General features: G+C 47.2%; 1 long non-coding RNA gene across 1 annotated transcript in view; it reads left to right on the top strand.

Moving 5' to 3' along the window:
* The window catches only part of LOC140070758 (uncharacterized), a 45,339-nt gene extending 25,027 nt beyond the window's left edge, over positions 1–20,312 (top strand). Inside the window, exons 3-4 of the long non-coding RNA XR_011848980.1 lie at positions 17,740–18,034; positions 18,607–20,312. This is a non-coding gene — a long non-coding RNA (uncharacterized lncRNA). The remainder of the gene's footprint in view (positions 1–17,739; positions 18,035–18,606) is intronic.
* Positions 20,313–22,502: the final 2,190 nt, after the last annotated feature.

Raw genomic sequence — 22,502 nt, 5'->3', positions numbered from 1 at the left:
AGACAACATCATCCGTGCCCTGACCAACGCCGTTTCTGACAAGGTCCACCTGACCACGGACACGTGGACGAGTGCTGCCGGGCAGGACCACTATATATCGCTGACGGCACATTGGGTTAACTTGGTGGAGGCTGGGACCGAGTCTGACCCTGGGGCTGGTCATATACTGCCGACGCCGAGGATTGCGGGGCCTACCTCGGTCCAGGTCTCAAAGGCCTACTATGCCTCCTCCTCCTCCCACCCCTCCTCCACCTCCTCCTCCGAACTACCATCCGTGGGCATGGCGCCATCAGTCGCTAGCTCTAGGCACAGCAGCAGTGCCGTCGCTAAGCGACAGCAGGCGGTGCTCAAACTGCTGAGCCTAGGCGATAAAAGGCACACCGCCCAAGAACTATTACAGGGCATCATGGCGCAGACTGATCTGTGGCTGGCACCGCTGAACCTGAAGCCAGGCATGGTTGTGTGTGACAACGGCCGTAACCTGGTGGCGGCTCTGCAACTCGGCAGACTGACACATGTGCCATGCCTGGCCCATGTGTTAAATCTGATAGTTCAGCGTTTCCTCAAGACATACCCCAATCTGTCTGATTTGCTCACGAAGGTGCGCCGCATCTGTGCGCATTTCAGGAAGTCCAGCACAGATGCTGCCACTCTCAGGGCAGCGCAGCGCCGCCTCCAACTGCCCGCTCACCGACTGTTGTGCGACGTGCCCACGAGGTGGAATTCAACATTAACCATGTTATCCAGAGTTTACCAGCAGCGCAGAGCGATTGTAGACTGCCAGATGTCAACTTCCACCAGAACTGGTAGTCAGGTCAGTCAGCTTCCTCAAGTCTACAATGAGGAGTGGACGTGGATGTCTGATATCTGTCAGGTGCTGAGTAACTTTGAGGAGTCAACACAGATGGTCAGTGGCGATGCCGCCATCATCAGCCTCACCATCCCGCTGCTTGGCCTGTTGAAAAACTCTCTGATCAGCATGAAGTCGGAAGCTTTGCGCTCATCACAAGAGACGGGGGAAGAAGATTCCCTTGTTGATAGCCAAAGCACCCTCAGGTCTGTTTCTCAGCGCATATCGGAGGAGGTGGAGGAGGAAGAGGAGGAGAATGTTGGCGAGACACAAGAGGGGAGCATTGCTCAGACCTTCACTGTTCAGCGTGTATGGGCAGAAGAAGAGGAGTTGGAGGAGTTGGAGGAGGAGGAAATGGGCAGTCAGGCCAGTGAGGGGAGTGAATTCTTGCGCGTTGGGACTCTGGCGCATATGGCAGATTTCATGCTAGGCTGCCTATCCCGTGACCCTCGCGTTCAAAGAATTTATTCCAGCTCCGATTACTGGGTATTCACTCTCCTGGACCCACGGTACAAGCAAAATCTTTCCACTCTCATCCCTGGAGAGGAAAGGAGTGTGAGAATGCATGAATACCAGCAGGCCCTGGTGCACAAGCTGAAACTGTGTATTCCCTTCTGACAGCGCTAGCGGCAGAGTGCGTAGTTCTGCGGGACAAGTTGCGAGGGAGAGTAGGCGAGCAGGCAGCTTGTCCAGCACTGGCAAGGGTACGCTTTACAAGGCTTTTGCCAGCTTTATGTCACCCCAGCAAGACACTGTCACCTGTCCCCAGTCTCGGCAGAGTAGGGCTTATCTTTACAGAAAGATGGTGAGGGAGTACGTAGCTGACCATACCATCGTCCTAAATGATCACACAGCTCCCTACAACTACTGGGTTTCAAAGCTGGACATGTGGCACGATCTGGCGTTGTACGCCTTGGAGGTTCTTGCCTGCCCTGCCGCTAGCGTCTTGTCCGAGCGGGTTTTCAGTGCAGCTGGTGGCATCATCACCGATAAGCGTACACGCCTGTCGACTGACAGCGCTGACAGCGCTGACAGGCTGACGCTTATTAAGATGAATAAAGCCTGGATTTCTCATAATTTCCAATCTCCACCAGGTGAAGGAAGCTCAACCTGAATAATTTATGCACTCCTCCTCCTCCTCATTTTCGTCCTTCTCCTCCTCTTTGTACACTAAAGCAGAGGAAACTGGCTATTTTTTGACAGGGCCCACTGGCTCTAGCTATAGTACTTTATGCATGTCACGGGCACCCCCGCGATCCATACCACGGATCGGGGGTGCACCCGTGCCTCCGTTGCGGGCACCCCCGCGATCCATATCGCGGATCGCGGGTGCACCCGTGCCTCCCTCCGCTGTCCCAGTGCTGCTCCGGTGCACTCACCTCTCCTGGCTCCCGCTCCCGTCCGGACTGGGTCTCGCGCGCGGCCCAGCTCCCTAGGGCGCGCGCGGCACTGCCTCAAGATTTAAAGGGCCAGCGCACAGGTGATAAGTATTGGTCATTTCCTGTTTTGTATATAACCCTTTGTTTCCCATCATTCCCTGCTGGATCTTTGTGCCTCTTAGCCTTAGAGAAAGCTTCCTAGCGAGTATTGCTGTGTTCCTGCGTATTCCTGTATTCCTGCGTTCCAGTGTATTCCTGTGTGTTCCCGTTCCTGAGTCCTGTGTTGCCGTGTTACCTGTGTTCCTCCCTGTTGCTGTGTGCCTGTGTTCCCGTTCCCTCCTGCCTGGACCTCCTGTTGCTGACCCCGGACTTGAACCTGACGTTGCATCTCTGCCGCCTGCCCTGACCCTGTGCCTGGACCCGACTACGAGTTTGTCATCCGTTAAGGTACCTCGACCTCGGCTGCCACCGTGGGCTAGTCACACCTGGGAACGACCTAGTGGTATCCTGCCACAGCAAGTCCAACCCGCTTTGCGGCGGGCTCTGGTGAAAACCAGGTGCCGCTAGGCTCCGGTTCCGGGTGTTGGCTAGTTACATCTCCCGCGGTGGTCCAGAGGATCCACTGATCCTAACAGTAAGATCCGGCCATGGATCCCGCCGAGGCTCCTTCTCCCAGTCAGCCTGATCTCGCCACCATCGTGATCCACCAGTCCCGGCAGATTGCAGCACAGCGGAATCAGCTAGAGCAAGTCACCGCCATGCTCCAACAACTACTTGCTAAGCAACATCAGCAACAGTCTGCTGAACCCAGGCTACGCCTCTCTTTGCCCGGCAAGTATGATGGAGATCCAAAGATGTGCAGGGGCTTCATAACCCAGTGCTCCTTGCACATAGAACTGATGCCGTCGCAATTTGCCACAGAGCGGTCCAAGGTGGCATTTGTCCTCAGTCTTCTTTCCGGGAAAGCCCTGGCCTGGGCTACTCCGCCTAACCTCACTGCGTTTCTGTCAGAGTTCCGGTCAGTCTTCGAGGAACCAGCACGAGCCTCCTCTGCGGAGTCTGCATTGTTGAACTTGCGTCAGGGCAACTCATCGGTGGGAGAGTACGCAGTTCAATTCCGCACCCTGGCTTCTGAACTTGCGTGGAACGATGCAGCCCTCATCGCTACATTTAAGAAAGGGCTCTCTGCGCAGGTCAAGGACGCACTGGCAGCTCGGGATCTTCCATCTACTCTGAGTGACCTCATCACCTTGGCCACTCGAATTGATGTTCGGTTTAAGGAGCGAGCTGAGGAACTACGCTCCGAGTATCCCCAAGGCCGTGTTAGACGCATTCCTCGCCTGGCGCCAGTCTTCCAAAGGCCGCTCCAGGGCCCGCCTGAATCTTCTGCTGAGGAACCCATGCAGGTTGACCGAACCCGGCTCACTCTACGAGAGCGTTCAAGACGCCGACAGGAGAACCTCTGTCTGTACTGTGCCAGCCCTGAGCATTTCATCGGTTCCTGCCCTGTCCGTCCTCAACGTCCGGGAAACGCCAGCACCTAGGCTTCTTGGGAGAAGCGTCCCTAGGTGTAAATACAGCTTCTCCACGTCTAACTCTTCCCGTGCTCCTCAGCGTTGGCACCGGTACCCAGATCCAGGTTACTGCCTTCCTGGACTCGGGCTCTACAGCGAACTTCGTGGATGCAGCCTTGGTCTCTCGGCATCACTTCCCGGTGGTTCGTCTCGAGAAGCCATTGTCTATTGCCTCGGTCAATGGTCAGATTCTCTCTGTACCCATCTGGTTTCGCACGGAGCCCCTGCTTCTGCAAGTTGGTGCCCTACATCAAGAGAGACTTTCGTTTTTTGTGCTGCCCCAAAGCACATCTGCTCTACTGCTGGGTCTCCCCTGGTTGCAGCTTTATGCCCCTGTACTGGACTGGTCCTCCGGGCATATCCTCCGTTGGGGTCCGAACTGTGCTTCACGTTGTATGCAGATTCCCCGTCCGCTACCTGTGAGGACTTCGACTCTGGCTCCCAAGTCTCTGGAGGGTCTGCCAGCTTGTTATCGGGACTTTTCGGACGTTTTCTCCAAGAAGCAGGCGGAGATTCTACCACCACATCGTCCCTATGATTGCCCTGTGGATCTTCTTCCTGGCGCCACTCCTCCCAGAGGTCGTGTCTACCCTCTTTCTGTACCTGAGTCTCTAGCCATGTCCGACTACATCAAGGAGAATCTGCAGAGGGGTTTTATACGCAAGTCCTCCTCTCCGGCTGGCGCAGGTTTTTTCTTCGTTACCAAGAAGGACGGCTCCCTACGTCCCTGTATAGACTATCGTGGGCTGAATAAGATCACGGTAAAAAAACGTTACCCCCTGCCGTTGATTACAGAACTCTTTGATCGCCTACGTGGTTCCAAGGTGTTCTCCAAGCTGGACCTCCGTGGTGCTTACAATCTCATCCGGATCCGCAAAGGTGATGAGTGGAAGACGGCGTTTAACACCCGTGACGGGCACTTTGAGTACCTAGTGATGCCCTTTGGACTGTGTAATGCCCCTGCTGTTTTTCAGGAGTTTGTGAACGACATTTTTCGGGACCTTCTTTATACTTGTGTCGTGGTCTACCTCGATGACATCTTGGTGTACTCTCCAGACCTTGAGTCCCACCAGGCACACGTACGACAAGTTCTAGGTCGACTTCGTGCCAATCACCTCTATGCCAAGTTAGAAAAATGCCTGTTTCACCAGCACTGCCTTCCCTTCCTTGGTTACATAATTTCCAACAGAGGTCTCCAGATGGACCCCGCGAAGCTGTCTGCAGTTCTTCAGTGGCCACGTCCAGAGGGTCTCCGAGCCATACAGAGGTTCCTGGGGTTTGCGAACTATTACCGTCAGTTTATTCCCCATTTCTCCACTCTGGTGTCCCCCATCGTGGCGCTCACCAAGAAGGGTGCCAATCCACGTGCCTGGTCTCCAGCTGCTGAAATGGCCTTCTCCAAGTTAAAGTCTGCTTTCTCCTCGGCTCCCGTACTCTCTAGGCCAGATACGGACAAACCCTTTCTTCTGGAGGTGGACGCATCCTCCATAGGAGCTGGAGCGGTGCTCACTCAGAAAGGGCCCAAGGGCCGAACTTTGACTTGCGGTTTCTTTTCCAAGACTTTTTCTCCAGCTGAGAGAAATTATTCCATTGGAGACAGAGAACTATTAGCCATCAAACTTGCTCTTGAAGAATGGCGATATCTTCTGGAGGGAGCTCTCCATCCTGTTTGTGTGTACACTGACCACAAGAATCTTCTGTACCTCCAGACAGCCCAGCGCCTGAATCCCAGGCAAGCCCGGTGGTCTTTGTTCTTCTCCCGCTTTGACTTGCTGATTCATTTTCGTCCGGCAGACAAGAATGTCAAGGCTGATGCTCTGTCCCGTTCGTCAGATGTTGTTGGAGATGAACCAGTTCCTCGGCACATAATTTCTCCTGATCAGCTTGTTGTTGCAGCTCCGGTGGACCTTCGGCAGCTGCCTTCTGGCAAGACGTATGTTAGACCTGCTCTCAGGAAGAGGATTCTGTCTTGGGGACATTCTTCTCGTCTGGCTGGGCACCCTGGGGTGCAGCGCTCATTGGCCCTCATCTCCCGCTATTACTGGTGGCCAGACCTGGTCAAAGATGTTCGGGAATTTGTGGGATCCTGCTCCTCCTGTGCCCGCAATAAAGCCTCTCGTCTCAAACCGGCTGGACTGTTACTCCCGTTGCCGATACCCAGTCGCCCGTGGTCTCACGTGGCAATGGACTTTGTTACTGATTTGCCTGTCTCCTCGGGCAATACTGTCATCTGGGTGGTGACGGACCGGTTTTCCAAAATGTCCCATTTTGTTCCCCTTCCAGGTCTTCCGTCTTCTCCACAGCTTGCCAGTTTGTTCTTCAAACATATCTTCCGTCTGCATGGCCTTCCGCTTCACATTGTGTCCGATCGAGGAGTCCAGTTTGTCTCTAAATTCTGGCGTTCTTTATGTAACCAACTGCAGGTCATCCTTGACTTTTCTTCTGCTTACCACCCTCAGTCGAATGGTCAAGTAGAGAGGGTGAACCAGACTTTGGGCTGCTACTTGCGCCACTTCGTCTCAGCCCGTCAAGACAATTGGACTGACCTTCTACCTTGGGCTGAGTTCTCTTACAATTCTCTGGACTCGGGATCTACTGGTTCGGCTACGTTCTTCGTGGTCTATGGACGTATTCCTCGCCCACCTCTCCCGCTGTCTACTCCCTCTGTTGTCCCTGCGGTGGAGGATCTGGTGCAGGATCTCAAGGCTGTTTGGGACCAGACCCGCCAGTCCCTTCTACGAGCTTCAGACCGTACCAAGACCCAGGCTGATAAAAGACGTCGAGCTCCTCCTGTCTTCTCTCCTGGTGACAAAGTATGGCTATCCTCCAGATACGTCCGGCTTAAGATACCCAGCTATAAACTTGGGCCCCGGTTCCTTGGCCCCTTTGAGGTAATCAAGCGCATTAATCAAGTGGCATACAAGCTCCGCCTTCCTCCATCTATGCGCATCCCGAACTCCTTTCATGTATCCCTCCTGAAGCCAGTCGTCTTGAACCGCTTCACCCAGCAATCCCCTCCTCCGGCTCCTGAGGCTGATTCTCCAGATGTATATGAAGTCAAGGAGGTTCTGGACATGAAGTTCGTAAGGGGTAAGCGGTTCTTCCTTGTAGATTGGAAGGGGTTCGGGCCTGAGGAGAGATCCTGGGAGCCTGAAGAGAATATTTTTGATCGGACTCTCCTCCAGAGGTTTCTTGGGACCAAGAAGAAGAGGGGGAGGCCGAAGGGGGGGGTACTGTCACGGGCACCCCCGCGATCCATACCACGGATCGGGGGTGCACCCGTGCCTCCGTTGCGGGCACCCCCGCGATCCATATCGCGGATCGCAGGTGCACCCGTGCCTCCCTCCGCTGTCCCAGTGCTGCTCCGGTGCACTCACCTCTCCTGGCTCCCGCTCCCGTCCGGACTGGGTCTCGCGCGCGGCCCCGCTCCCTAGGGCGCGCGCGCGGCACTGCCTCAAGATTTAAAGGGCCAGCGCACAGGTGATTAGTATTGGTCATTTCCTGTTTTGTATATAACCCTTTGTTTCCCATCATTCCCTGCCGGATCTTTGTGCCTCTTAGCCTTAGAGAAAGCTTCCTAGCGAGTATTGCTGTGTTCCTGCGTATTCCTGTATTCCTGCGTTCCAGTGTATTCCTGTGTGTTCCCGTTCCTGAGTCCTGTGTTGCCGTGTTACCTGTGTTCCTCCCTGTTGCTGTGTGCCTGTGTTCCCGTTCCCTCCTGCCTGGACCTCCTGTTGCTGACCCCGGACTTGAACCTGACGTTGCATCTCTGCCGCCTGCCCTGACCCTGTGCCTGGACCCGACTACGAGTTTGTCATCCGTTAAGGTACCTCGACCTCGGCTGCCACCGTGGGCTAGTCACACCTGGGAACGACCTAGTGGTATCCTGCCGCAGCAAGTCCAACCCGCTTTGCGGCGGGCTCTGGTGAAAACCAGGTGCCGCTAGGCTCCGGTTCCGGGTGTTGGCTAGTTACATCTCCCGCGGTGGTCCAGAGGATCCACTGATCCTAACAATGAATTTAATTTTTCTGGAGGGCCACCTACCCAGTCCTCTGTTTTAAACAATTTTTGGGAGTGCCACATACAGGCACTCAATCTATTCAATTTTTCTGGAGGGCCACCTACCTGCTCCTCTGGTTTGAAAACTTTTTTGGACTGCCACATACAGGCACTCAATCTATTTCATTTTTCTGGAGGGCCACCTACCTGCTCCTCTGGTTTGAAAACTTTTTTGGACTGCCACATACAGGCACTCAATCTATTCCATTTTTCTGGAGGGCCACCTACCTGCTCCTCTGGTTTGAAAACTTTTTTGGACTGTCACATACAGGCACTCAATCTATTTCATTTTTCTGGAGGGCCACCTACCTGCTCCTCTGGTTTGAAAACTTTTTTGGACTGCCACATACAGGCACTCAATCTATTCCATTTTTCTGGAGGGCCACCTACCTGCTCCTCTGGTTTGAAAACTTTTTTGGACTGCCACATACAGGCACTATCCAAAACGAGGTGTGTCAGGCAGAAATTTGGGTTGTTTTCATGGATTCCACATCAAAGTTGTTAACTTTGTCGCCACCCTGCTGTGTTATCCACAAAATTTACTGGCAAACTTTTATGATTAACCGATATTATTTCAGCGGTTCTTGCGCATCTGTTTACATTCCCCTGACCCGCCATATCCCAAACTTATAAGAACGCTACTACACTTGATCTTATACAAAAGGTTCTTAGAAGTGCTGTTTGGGGAGTAGCCTAGAGACAGGGGCTTGGATTGGCGAAAGCTCGCCTGGCAGCGGAGCGCCAGCTCCATGCCAAGATCCAACTAACATAGTTTTAACTGCAGCACCTTTAATCTACTACTAGTTCACTGCCTCCATACATGGTCCCCTTATCAAACGAGCTGTGTCAGGCAGAATTTTGGGTTGTTTTCATGGCTTCCACATCAAACTTGTTAACTTTGTCGCCACCCTGCTGTGTAATCCCCAAAATATACTGGCAAACTTTTATCATTTACCGATATTATTTCAGCGCTTCTTGCGCATCTGTTTACATTCCCCTCACCCGCCATATCCCAAACTTATAAGAACGCTACTACACTTGATCTTATACAAAAGGTTCTTAGAAGTGCTGTTTGGGGAGTAGCCTAGAGACAGGGGCTTGGATTGGCGAAAGCTCGCCTGGCAGCGGAGCGCCAGCTCCATGCCAAGATCCAACTAACATAGTTTTAACTGCAGCACCTTTAATCTACTACTAGTTCACTGCCTCCATACATGTTCCCCTTATCAAACGAGCTGTGTCAGGCAGAATTTTGGGTTGTTTTCATGGCTTCCATGTTAACTTTGTCGCCACCCTGCTGTGTAATCCACAAAATATACTGGCATATACTGGCAAACTTTTATCATGTACCGATATTATTTGACCGCTTCTTGCTCACCTCCTTTGGTTCCTCTCTGCCACCCATTGGTTTGAAGCCTGAGTCCATTTAGGGTATGTCACCATGACACTCTCTAGCCTGCTGCCGCTGCCTCTGCATGCCGTCCCCTCGAGTCTCCCATTGACTTCAATGGGGCTCGTTATTCGAGACGAGCACTCGAGCATCGGGAAAAGTTCGTCTCGAATAACGAGTACCCGAGCATTTTAGTGCTCGCTCATCTCTAGTGGCAACACATCTGACTGTTTGTTTTTGGTGCATTTCTTGTTTATCTACCATCAATGTTTGTCTACAGGTGGATCTAACCTTTTGATATGCCCTATGTAGGGATTTCTTCGGGTAGCCTCTTGCTTGAAAACTTGTATATACTGTAAAATCCTCTTCGTCAGAGCAATTTCTTTGTGCTCTCATATATTGACCCACCGATATACCTCTTACAAAGTTGCAAGGTATGTATTCGGCGTCACTGAAGTATCTTGTGATTTATTTATTATGTCTTACGTGCAAGAATTTAAATTCATCTTCTTTAGATATGAGATTAGCCTCAAGACCTTCCTTTAATATATCCATCAATTCCGCATATGAACTGGTCTGTTGATTGCCAGATTGTCCAGATCTTTATCCCCCCTCTATAAGATGCCAATTCTTATAGATGGCCAATTTGATTATATTAGCCATTGGAGAGTAGCCAAAACAAAACACCAGTCTATCTTGTTGAGATTTGTCTTTCTTTATGACACTGTGTTTGAGGATCTCATTTCTATCTTGCTTCAAAAGCTTCCTCTATCAATGGGAGGGGGTAAGCTCTTGTTAATAATCTAGATTTCAAATCCTCAGCCTTTCTAAAAATCCTTCTACAGTGTCATTTATACCTTTTAGGTGAGGAAAAACTATAAAAACGGAACTAGTAAAGAGTGTCTTGGAAAAAGAGAAGAAAGATAACTGGTTAACAACCAATGTACCAGTTGGTAACCACAAATGTGAGCATTTGTAATGTATATGTTGTTTAAATGCAAAAAAATGAAAAACTACTGTTTGGTTTCCAATAAAAATGTATTTGATAAAAAAAAACAAATGTGAGCATTGCAATTTTTGTAACCAATATTTGAAGTCAAAAGTTATACATTTTTGGCACCAAAAAGTATGTGTTAGACAATTCCTGACTTGTAGGTCTAAATGCGTAGTGTACGTTATAATGTGTCCATGTGGGTACTTTTACATTGCGAAGACCATTAGGAAGTTGATCATAAGATTTAGAGAACATGTGAAATCCATTAGAACAATAGATGCTATAAGATTAATCGAGCATGTAAGATTATATCATAATGCCAAACCAGAAATGTTGAAATTTGCAGCTATAGAACAAGTACCGCCACTAGCGCAAGGAGGTGGTCGCGATCGTCTACTTCACCAAAAAGAGGCCAGGTGGATACTTAAATCCAGTGCAATGGGACCAATAGGGGTAAATGAAAAATTACTCATCCCCAATGAGTAACCTTTAACTGTATACATGGTCCCTTGGTTAGGTCATGTGGCTTTGGTTTACTCTTTTAAATATTGTTGCTCCCCTCACTATTTAGCACTATACCACACTTATTCCAGTGACTAATTGAATGTGCAGCCTACACTATTCTACATAGATGTTATGATATATGTTATAATAACTGGTAGTGAGCATAGTTAGCTTCAGAGAAAAATTGAAGTTGCATATGCAAATCAATGATTTATCCCACTCCTAACTATACATGTTACACAGGTTGTTATGTAATAAGTGCACTTGCGAAATATATATAATGGGGAAGAATATGCCGATACACATGGGCATCCGGAGGCAGGCGCCATCTTTCAAGAGCTTTTACTTCTACCTTTTAATCTGCGCTTCAAATACGCATATGCATCTGAAGGCGGGCACCATTTTGGAGGAGTCCTTTCCTCTATCCTTTTAGCAGGCGCCATTTTGCTGCTATGGCAGCATAATGATCTGGCTACAATTTAAGTTATCACAATATCAGACATCTACTAACATGGGATCAGTTTCTTTTTCCCCATTTGAATAAGTATGTTTTGTGTAAAAAAATTGAACCTTGAGAGCTTTTCAGCTTCAGATATGAAAACCAATAATATGCTAGGGGTCAGGCCTTTAGCACAAGTGCATCGTGAGACTTAGTAACCAATAGTGTTTTAGATAGGTGTGACACAAGGTATATGATGTCATGATCTGAGTGGTCACATGATCAGCAAGCCACAAGAAGCGTTATACGGGCAAAACGGCCGTTGTCACGGAGATGCCCTAAGGTGGTCAGACACGTCTCAGCATCGAGATATCTCAGGTGGTCATACACAGCATGTCTAGTCCTTCTTACTTTAATGCTGTTGATATTGCTAGAAGCAACTTTTAGAGAAAACAATGAAAAAGAGCAGAGCCGGGACCCCCATCATCATATGTCAGAGTGTCCTTGTCTACCACCTGTCTCCATGTCTGACTCCAGAGCAGCCTTTACAGGAGGGAGCTTCTTTTTAGTTGGATGATCCCGTGTCCGCTTCACACTCATTATGAATGCGCTCTCAATCATAATTACCATCTGACTTTGACAGAGCATCAAACTGGTTGGAAAGGCCAATGACCCCGACCTCAGCACTGGCTTTTCTTTTGGTTTTTGTGCCAGGAGGATTTATCTATTTATTTATTTTTTTCCTCTTGTTCTTTTTTGTCGCCTCAAATTCAGATGATATTACAGAGGTGGATGCCTGAGACTGGTCCTGAGTGACTCTCTCTATACTATCCTGAGCACTGTCAGACTGCTGAGGTTCTGGTACTTTATCAACTGACCCCTGTTGTACCTCCCTATGGTCTCCTCCTCTAAAGCATCTGCCTCCTGTACCATCTTATTGTCTGAGAAGTCCCTGGCGAAGTTGTGCCAGGCTGTGTGGGTGGCCCATCTTTCCGCACAGGTTACATCTGACCGTCTCACAGTTGGCATTGAGATGGACAACCTCCCCTGCATTTTACCACTGTGCATAACACCGTAACGGAAAATAGTGGCCAAAGTCAAAAATGGCACTTTTTTGCCATTTTTAAAAATATAAAAAATTCTATAAAAAGTGATCGAAAGGTCGTACAGTCTTAAAAATGGCAGCATTGAAAAAGTCATCAAAAGTTGAAAAAAATGAGACCACCCACAGCTCTGTATACCAAAGTATAAAAAAGTTATTAGCGCCAGAAGATGGCAAAATAAAAAAAAAAATTTTTTGTAAATGCATGAAAACATTATAAAACCTATACAAACTTGGTAACCCCGTGATCGCACCAACCCAAAGAATAAAGTAGACATGTCATTTGGGCGCAAAGTGAAAGCCGTAAAATCCAAGCCCACAAGAAAATGGAGCAAATGCGTTTTTTTCACCATTTTCTCTGTATTTTGGAATATTTTCCCCGCTTCCCAGGACACAACAAGGAAAATTAAATACCATCACTATGAAGTGCAATTTGTTACGCAGAAAACAAGCCATCACAAAGCTCTTTATGTGCTAAACTAAAAATTTTTGAAGGTGGGGAGTGAAAAATGGAAGTGAAAGAACTAAAAAGGGCCAGGTCCTTAAGGGGTTAAATGCCTGCCCAGTGTAGTGTGCACCAGAGGTAAGAGAGAGAGCGCGACACCTCCAGGAATTTCAAAGAGGTTCCTGATGGGCCTCACTTTGGGTATTGGGGGGAGGGTCTGATCTACAGGGAACTGACTCATTTGTGTTATGGTTACTCTGCTCCCCACTATCCTCCTTACCAGGGTAGGTATCTCCTCCTCCAACTGCAGCTCAGGGGCCTGTGCGGTCTCCTTACCTTGCTGTGCTGGACGGGGTACAGGTCCAGGTGGCTTTGCTGCATCCGTCTCCTTCAGTTTTGTCTTACCAGCAGGGCCGGATTAAGGTTGGTGGGGGCCCCTGGGCGCAAAATCTGGTGGAGGCCCCCACTAAGTGTAGCGTACACACACGTCCTGCTGCTTCCTTTCCACTATCCCAGCAGTAACACAGCTACATACAGCCGCCTCACCCCAGTAACACAGCTACATACAGCCGCCTCACCCCAGTAACACTGCTACATAAGGTGCCTCGTCCCCCAGTAACACAGCTACATACAGCCGCCTCACCCCAGTAACACAGCTACATACAGCCGCCTCACCCCAGTAACACTGCTACATACAGCCGCCTCGTACCCAGTAACACAGCTACATACAGCCGTCTCACCACCAGTAACACAGCTACATACAGCCGCCTGGCCCCCAGTAACACAGCTACATACAGCCGCTTCGCCCCCAGTAACACAGCTACATACAGCCGCCAACCCTCCAGTAACACAGCTACATACAGCTGCCTCACCCCCAGTAACACAGCTACATACAGCTGCCTCACCCCCAGTAACACAGCTACATACATCTGTCTCATCCCCAGTAACACAGCTACATACAGCCGCCTCACCCCCAGTAACACAGCTACATACAGCCTCCTCATCCCCAGTAACACAGCTACATACAGCTGCCTCACCCCCAGTAACACAGCTACATACAGCCGTCTCATCCCCAGTAACACAGCTACACACAGCCGCCTCGCCCCCAGTAGCACAGCTACATACAGCCGCCTCGCCCCCAGTAACACAGCTACATACAGCCGCCTCGCCCCCAGTAACACAGCTACATACATTCGCCTCCCCCAGTAACACAGCTACATACATTCGCCTCACCCCAGTAACACAGCTACATACATTCGCCTCACCCCAGTAGCACAGCTACATACAGCCGCCTCATCCCCAGTAACACAGCTACATACAGCCGCCTCATCCCCAGTAACACAACTACATACAACCGCCTCATCCCCAGTAACACCGCTACATACAGCCGCCTCATCCCGAGTAACACAGCTACATACATTCGCCTCCCCCAGTAACACAGCTACATACATTCGCCTCACCCCAGTAACACAGCTACATACAGCCGCCTCATCCCCAGTAACACAACTACATACAACCGCCTCATCCCCAGTAACACCGCTACATACAGCCGCCTCATCCCGAGTAACACAGCTACATACATTCGCCTCCCCCAGTAACACAGCTACATACATTCGCCTCACCCCAGTAGCACAGCTACATACAGCCGCCTCATCCCCAGTAACACAGCTACATACAGTGGCCACAGCACGAAACAGTGAGTACTCGTGGTGCTCACAGTACCGAGCCTAGGCGCTATGGACGCCTTTGAGGGAAGTATATCCGGTAGCAAATTTGTGGCCAGATATACGTCCCCATACGTTCTTGTGAATGTACCCTTATACAGACATGTTTTTACAATTACCCACATTTATATACATATACACACACACATAAAGTTCTACACTCGTATACTTGCACCCATATATACACACAAGTATACACTTATACACACACATTTATGCACTCATATACATTTATAAACTAATACCCAGAGTATATACACATATAGAAAATACACACACATTCAGTATGTACAGCAATTACACACACATATGGAAAATACACACACACACATTCAGTATATACAGCATTTACACACACATACGGGAAATACACACACACATTCTGTATATAGAGCATATACATACATTCCATATACACAGTATATACAAAAACCACATCATTCACATATATATAAATGTACACACATATATGCGTGTATAAACACAGTAGATGCATATATGCACAGTATATACATATATACAGTAGATGCATAAATATACAGTATATACATATATACACGGTAGATGCATATATACACAGTATATACACATATACACAGTAGATACATATATGCACAGCATATACATATATACACATATACACTGTAGATGCATATATGCACAGCGTATACATACATACACATATACACAGTAGATGCATATATACACAGTATATGCATATATACAGTAGATGCATAAATACACAGTATATACACATATACACAGTAGATACATATATGCACAGCGTATACATATATACACATATACACAGTAGATGAATGTATATACAGTGTATACATATATACACTGTATATACACTGTATATACACTGTATATACACTGTATATACACGTATATACACATATACATTGTATATACACGTATATACACATATACACTGTATATACACCTATACACTGTATATACACATATACACTGTATATACACTGTATATACACTGTATATACACTGTATATACACTGTATATACACTGTATATACACATATACACTGTATATACACTTATACACTGTATATACACTGTATATACACATATAAACACAGAAAATATATATAAAGTATATACTTACCTGTAAGGGTGACCGGGTGCCTGTTCGGGCGGGTGGGGGGGTCTTGCCGCTCCTTGTTCGCCGGTGGGGGGGGAGTCGGTCGGTTGCTTATTCGGCCAGGAAGGAGGGGGGTTGGCGGTTGCATGTTCGTCCGGGAAGGGGGGGGTGTGAGCGGGGAGCGAGCGGAGCGGGGGGCGGGGGAGCCGGAGGCGGTGTTGAACGGGGAGCGAGCGGAGCGGGGGGCGGGGGAGGCGGTGTTGAGCGGGGAGCGAGCGGAGCGGGGGGCGGGGAGGCGGTGTTAAGCTGGGAGTGAACGGAGGCTTGTGAGCGGAGCGAGGAGCCACTGAGCGGAGCGGGGAGCCACTAAGCGGAGCGGGAAACAGTGTTGAGCCGGGAGTGAGGGGGCGGGGCCGGGGGGGTGTTGCTTGTTTAGGTGGGCCTGGAAACGGTCACCTGTGCCGAAGGGGGGGCGGAGTGGCGGCGGGCGGCTCTCCATGCGGCAGGATGAGTGGGCGGGCAGTTTATGCAGGGGCTGGATCGCCGGGGAGGTGCTCGCCTATGCCCGGAGGCGGCGGGCGGCGTTCGGCTCATGAGGGGGGGCACGGGAAGTGCGATCTGGTGGGGGCCCCTAGGGGGGGCAAGATGGTGGGGGCCCCGGGGCTAGAGCCCCGGGAGCCCCGCCTATAATCCGGCCCTGCTTACCAGGCTTGTAGCTTGCACTGCCAGGGGCTGGAACACCCTCTGCTGCAGGTTTTCTCGCAGGGTTTGTCTCTCCAGGGACGTTCTCCTCTGCCGTGCAGGAGTGGGGGGCTGTGCACCTGCATCCGCTGCATGTCTCACACTCTGCTGCATCACCTGTGCTCCTCCATGCTGGTTGGACATGGAACTTGCTTCTTTCATTGCTACTTCACTCACTTTCACTTCTTGTTCCTTTTTCTTCACAACAGTACTGTCTGCATTCTGTCCACATTCTTCCTTTCTTTTCACTTTGTCATTTGCATTACTACTAGAAGGTTTTTGGGAGTTCACTCCCCGTTTAGGCCTGGAAGAGTGGACCCTGTCTGGGGAATTTCCCGCCCTGAGCTAGCACCAGACATGAGAAGGATCAAGAGCTCACACCACACAAAATCTCACCTGTAGGAGGCAGGATTATAGTAGTTATATTCTTCTACATAGGAGGCAGGATTATAGTAGTTATATTCTTCTACATAGGGGGCAGTATTATAGTAGTTATATTCTTGTACATAGGGGGCAGTATTATAGTAGTTATATTCTTGTACATAGGGGGCAGTATTATAGCAGTTATATTCTTGTACATAGGGGCAGTATTATAGCGGTTATATTCTTGTACATAGGGGCAGTATTATAGTAGTTATATTCTTGTACATAGGGGCAGTATTATAGTAGTTATATTCTTGTACATAGGAGACAGTATTATAGTAGTTATATTCTTGTACATATGGGGTTGTATTATAGTAGTTATATTCTTGTACATATGGGGTTGTATTATAGTAGTTATATTCTTGTACATAGGGGGTAGTATTATAGTAGTTATATTCTTGTACATAGGGGGTAGTATTATAGTAGTTATATTCTTGTACATAGGGGGCAGTATTATAGCAGTTATATTCTTGTACATAAGGGGCAGTATTATAGTAGTTATATTCTTGTACATAGGGGGCAGTATTATAGTTATATTCTTTTGCATAGGGGGCAGTATTATAGTAGTTATATTCTTGTACATAGGGGGCAGTATTATAGTAGTTATATTCTTGTACATAGGAGCAGTATTATAGTAGTTATATTCTTGTACATATGGTGCAGTATTATAGTAGTTATATTCTTGTACATAGGAGGCAGTATTATAGTAGTTATATTCTTGTACATAGGGGGCAGTATTATAGTAGTTATATTCTTGTACATAGGGGGCAGTATTATAGTAGTTATATTCTTGTACATAGGGGCAGTATTATAGTAGTTATATTCCTGTACATAGGTGGCAGTATTATAGCAGTTGTATTCTTGTACATAGGGCCGGTATTATAGTAGTAATATTATCAGATATATTATCAAATAGAGACAGGGTACCAAGCAGTACACATGTAATCAATTAACTAGTTAAGCCCTTTTAGAGGGCGGAGGAACTAGGAGACTGTGTTTTTTTTTCTCTCTAGGTCAAGATACAGACAGGACCTATGCTGCTGTGTTATGACCACACTGAGTGGGGAGACTCCTATTCCTCAGACGTGAAGGTGTACTGAGATGGCCACTGTTTCAGAAGCCTAAACATGGGTGTGAGCATCGGTACACGCCTGCCCCCCGAGTACTGGTACCCATAAGGCTGTAATGGCTTCCCGAAGGATGAAGGCCACCTACATTACATTACTGCAGTCCCCGCCTACCTCCAGTATCATAGTGGGAGCCGGAAAGGAAGTGCCTCGGTCGCATCAGTCTCTGGTTGCACTTTAGGTAAGGGCTGGCCAGACCTATGTGATGCCATGACTACAGAACCGGAAGTGGTGTTCCCTTTCAGGAGCTGGGGAGGGGTAGCTGAAAACCAGATGTGATGCAGTTGGTGTCTGGAATTTAAAGTTACGGCGCTACAATGTGCAGATTGCACTCTGCCAGCAAGCTCTGCCCTCTGCTTACAGAGGTAGAAATTGCTTTTGTTATGTTAAAGCCCCCTGGTGTTTATTAACACTGTGCAGATTACTGCTGTCTAGGTCCTGTACTCCCTGCCACCGCAACAGTATGGGTTTGCATACTGAAGTATTTATAGCTATGATGCTTATACTCTCATTTACTTAATATCAGACTCCGTTTTCAGATATAAGATGGCTTTGCTGGTTTGCACTTGCATAGTGTGCCTGTATTGATGTACTAATGACTTTTAGTGTTATGTACTCTCTGTTTACGTAGTGCCTTAGCCCCAGCATTGGATGTATAGGATGGCTATGCTTTTTTGCACCCTGCTTACATTAGTGCTAGAAATGCCGGTTGGAATGGGTTATTAACACTTGTTTTGTTCTGTTTTGTAACAGATGTCAGCCTCACAGGAACACAGCAAGAAACGTTCTCACAAATCTAAGGACAATGCCAGGATTACCTTAAGTCCCTTCATCTAAAAATATCACTCTAGAGATTATGCTCCCAGTTTTCTTACCACAGCCTCTCAATCAGGAGCAAGAAGATCTTCATACCTTGAATGTAAGAAGAGCGTTTCCATCTTCAAAAAGTCTCATCTTTTAGGAAATCAGAAAATCTGTTCCTCCAACTCCAGGCCCTAATAAGGGGCTAAGGGCAAGCCGAGCAATACTAGCCAGGAGGATCAGGGCCACCATAGAAAAATGCTACAACTTAAAGGGCATTTAATCTCCTCTTACCCCCTTCCCAACTGTGACGTAATATTACAAATATATGTATCTCTCAAACTTTCTTGTACACTATACACTTCTAGTTGTATCTCTCCAACTAAAGGAATATAACTCTCTCTTCGGACAATGTGAAGTATCTACAGTTTCACTGATGATCCATTTCCAGTTTGTCCTAGAACCATGTCAATTACACATTTTCTACAATACCCCCCCCCCCCCCTCAAATTACGCCCCTGGATGGCTGGCATATTTGTATTTTGCAACTGGGGAGGGAGTAAAGTTACTTTGAAACGTGTCTAGCCTTGAATATCTTGAAGCACCAACTTTGATACAGCTAGGATCGGCCGGTCCAACATAGAAAGATCATATTATTGGGAACCTGCACAAAAAGAAAGGTTGTATACAGGAACCAGGTCTTCTTATCCTTGTGGTGTGCCAAAAACATCCATTCTGCATGGGCGAACCTGCTGATACTCTGCTGATACACTAATTCACTATACACTATTTCATCCGGTACTCGGAGATAAAACGATAGGTAGGTCTGTCTGTATTCGTTGCTAGACGCGTTTCGGGATGTCTAACCCATTTTTCAATAGCTAGCAACGAATACAGACAGATCTAGCTATCGTTGTTTTATCTCTGAGTACCGGTCGATGCGGTACAATTATCTCAAAAGGAAGCCGGCTTCCATTACACCAGACACCAGCACTAGGACCTGGAGCAATTCAGCTGTGTGCTCCAGCACGCTCCATCACAACTATCAGAACGTGGAAATAGGAAGGAGAGCACGAGTACACAGCATCCCAAGTTCGTAGTGGTAATGTAGCACAGTGGAGGCATTGTGGCAGTAAAAAAACGATGCAGGTAATATATAACCTATAAGGATATTACCCGACTGGAATAACCACAAGTGATCTATGAGACAAATGCTAAGCTGTGTGAAAGAATCTATCGGAGATAGCAAATATATTGTTTACCAACGATTGGAAGTACTGTAGTAACATGTTCCATATCCTGGTCTGGATCTCAGTTATTCAGTGACTTCCTTTTTTCTTTTATTTTGTGCATGCACAGTTTTATCGATTTGGTTTTATTTGGTGACACCAATTGTTTATGTACTGCGGTATCTAGTGTTCACACACTGTGATATATAGCACTAGTAGCGGTGCTGGTTGCAACCAGGCACCCTGCCAAAGGTACCATTTGATTGCAATATTATAAGAATACAAAGTAAGATCTCATATTACTTACCCAATACTATCTATGGTGATGTTCCACTGATATTATATTATATATAACAATATGATTTTATGTTCAATTTTATGGTTCATTTTATGATAATAATTGTTAGTGATGTGTTATTTTATGCAATAAAGACATGTTGAGTAAAAACAGAAAGTAGTGCATGGTACACATTTTTATCTAGCTGTTTTACATTTACCGAGGGGCACACGGTATTACCAGAGCACACTTCCCACTAGGGGTTTGTCCAATAGGTTGTGAGTGCGGTCTAGAGATTCATTACAAGTTTGTCACAATAACCGGGGGACTTGGTCAGAGGAGAGGTCAGGATGAGTCTCTTAGGGAAGAGTCTGTGGACCCACTGGACCACCGTGGGAGATTATGGTACTAGCTGACACCCTGGATCCGGATTCTAAGTGGCAACTGGTCTTGCTGTGGCGGGGTGCCACCAGGTCGTTCCACGGGTGCGACTAGGCCCGCGGTGGCAGCCAAGGTAGTACGGAGGGAGATGTAGGACACAGTTCAAGCCTGAGATGACAGCAGGTGTACAGCTTGGAAGGATGAGCTGGGACTCACGGTAGGAGCTGGCACATGGTACAGGCAGGCAGGAACTGGTACACGGAGCAGCCAGCCAGGGACTGGTAACAGGAAACACAGCCAGGAACGGATAATAGGACACTGAGGAACAATGATAACACAGAAAAACGGAGGAACGATGATAACATAGGAAAACGGAGGAACACTGGTAACACAGGAACACTGGAGGGCTTTCATTTAGCAGGAAATGATGCTGAAGATCCGGTGAGGCAGAAAGGGAGGTGCCGAATATAAGGGCGAGCCAGATTAACTACAATTAGGAGGGCGCTGGACCGTTAAGTCCAGGAGAGCCGGCGCACACGCTGCCTAGTCAGACGGGAACCAGGCTCGTGGAGAGGTAAGTCTGGGAGCAGGACAGTGGGGACCGCGGCACCGAGAGGAGCACAGGTGTATCAGACTTTTTGATTTTGTTTCATTTCTTGCCATAGAGAAACATTTCAGTTGCAGTTATAAAGGGGCTAACTTAAAATATTTAAATACTTGGACGAACCCCTTTAAGAGACCCTACCTTGGTGAATGAAAATAACTTAATGCATGAACACTGAACTTCCCAGTTGTTAGTTGTCCTTTTAATTTAGGGTAGTGCATGCGTGAAAATAGTAAAAATAACAATAAAAAACAACATGGGTCAATAACTGCATGCAGGAAGAATAAACACTTTCAGGTCTTGCCCTATTTGTTGGCATATGTTTTAACATGTCTTGTGCAATATTTAATATAACATACAGAACATTTTAATCATAATGAATAAAAGTTACATTTTATCTGACATTAAGTCCCCCTATTCCCTTTCCCTTGTGTAAATAACCTGCTTCTTCACGAAACAGTTTTAATTCACTTCTCCAAAGGGTTAAAGAAAAAGCTCACAAGCTATTGAGGTTCAGTTAGATGCGTAAGAGGATAATGATGTATATAGCAAACTTACAAAGGAAATCTATTTTCAGTTGGCTATAGGATCCTGGATGCCTGAAACCCTTTGGATGTCTCCATTTGCATACATTTTTAACAAATTGAGAGCTGAATACTTATTACGAAAAATTAATTGCTAAAAAGATTGGAACTTTATTTACGGACCTGAACTTAACTACTGCCATCAGCTTTAATGTGCCAACCTGTATGGAAATGGCTGCAAACTGTTTTCTAAATATCAGCTTAAAAACTGTTTTGTGAGAATATTATGAGATCAATATTCACTTTGTATCTACTTTAAAGGGTTTCATAAGTAATTCTGTTTTATACATTCTAGAATAAAATTTCTTTCAATTTAACAGCATTTACAGTATGGTTAACACAAAGGTTTCCCATATCAGTACAGGTCAAATTTATTTTAGATAAGGGTTACAGGGCACTGCACAAATATTATACAGTGCCTCATTAGATGTATATCTTTGAGAGTAAGTCTTAATATTCTCCTCCACCAGTTTGTAGTATATGTGGATTTCAGGTCCACCGGTAGCTATAGTCTCTGCAAGTTATAATAAAGTTGCATTTCCACAGAAACTTGTGCAAATGGGGCTGTATACACGACTTTCTGATCCAGAAGACAAGTATATGTCCCCCATTGTGTATTATTCTCAAATGTTGTATGTTACCATAAAACACATACATAAACAACAATACACATATACATGTTTATATGTATATATATATATGTTTATTAGCTGTGATACATTATCCATTCTAATTTTCCAATCAACAGAAATTGATCAAATGAATATGTACTC

This window comes from Engystomops pustulosus, chromosome 7, assembly GCF_040894005.1.
Source record: "Engystomops pustulosus chromosome 7, aEngPut4.maternal, whole genome shotgun sequence".
NCBI classification, from domain to species: Eukaryota; Metazoa; Chordata; class Amphibia; order Anura; family Leptodactylidae; genus Engystomops; species Engystomops pustulosus.
Note: the sequence above shows the minus strand (reverse complement) of the source record. Positions and strands in the feature narration are given on the sequence as shown.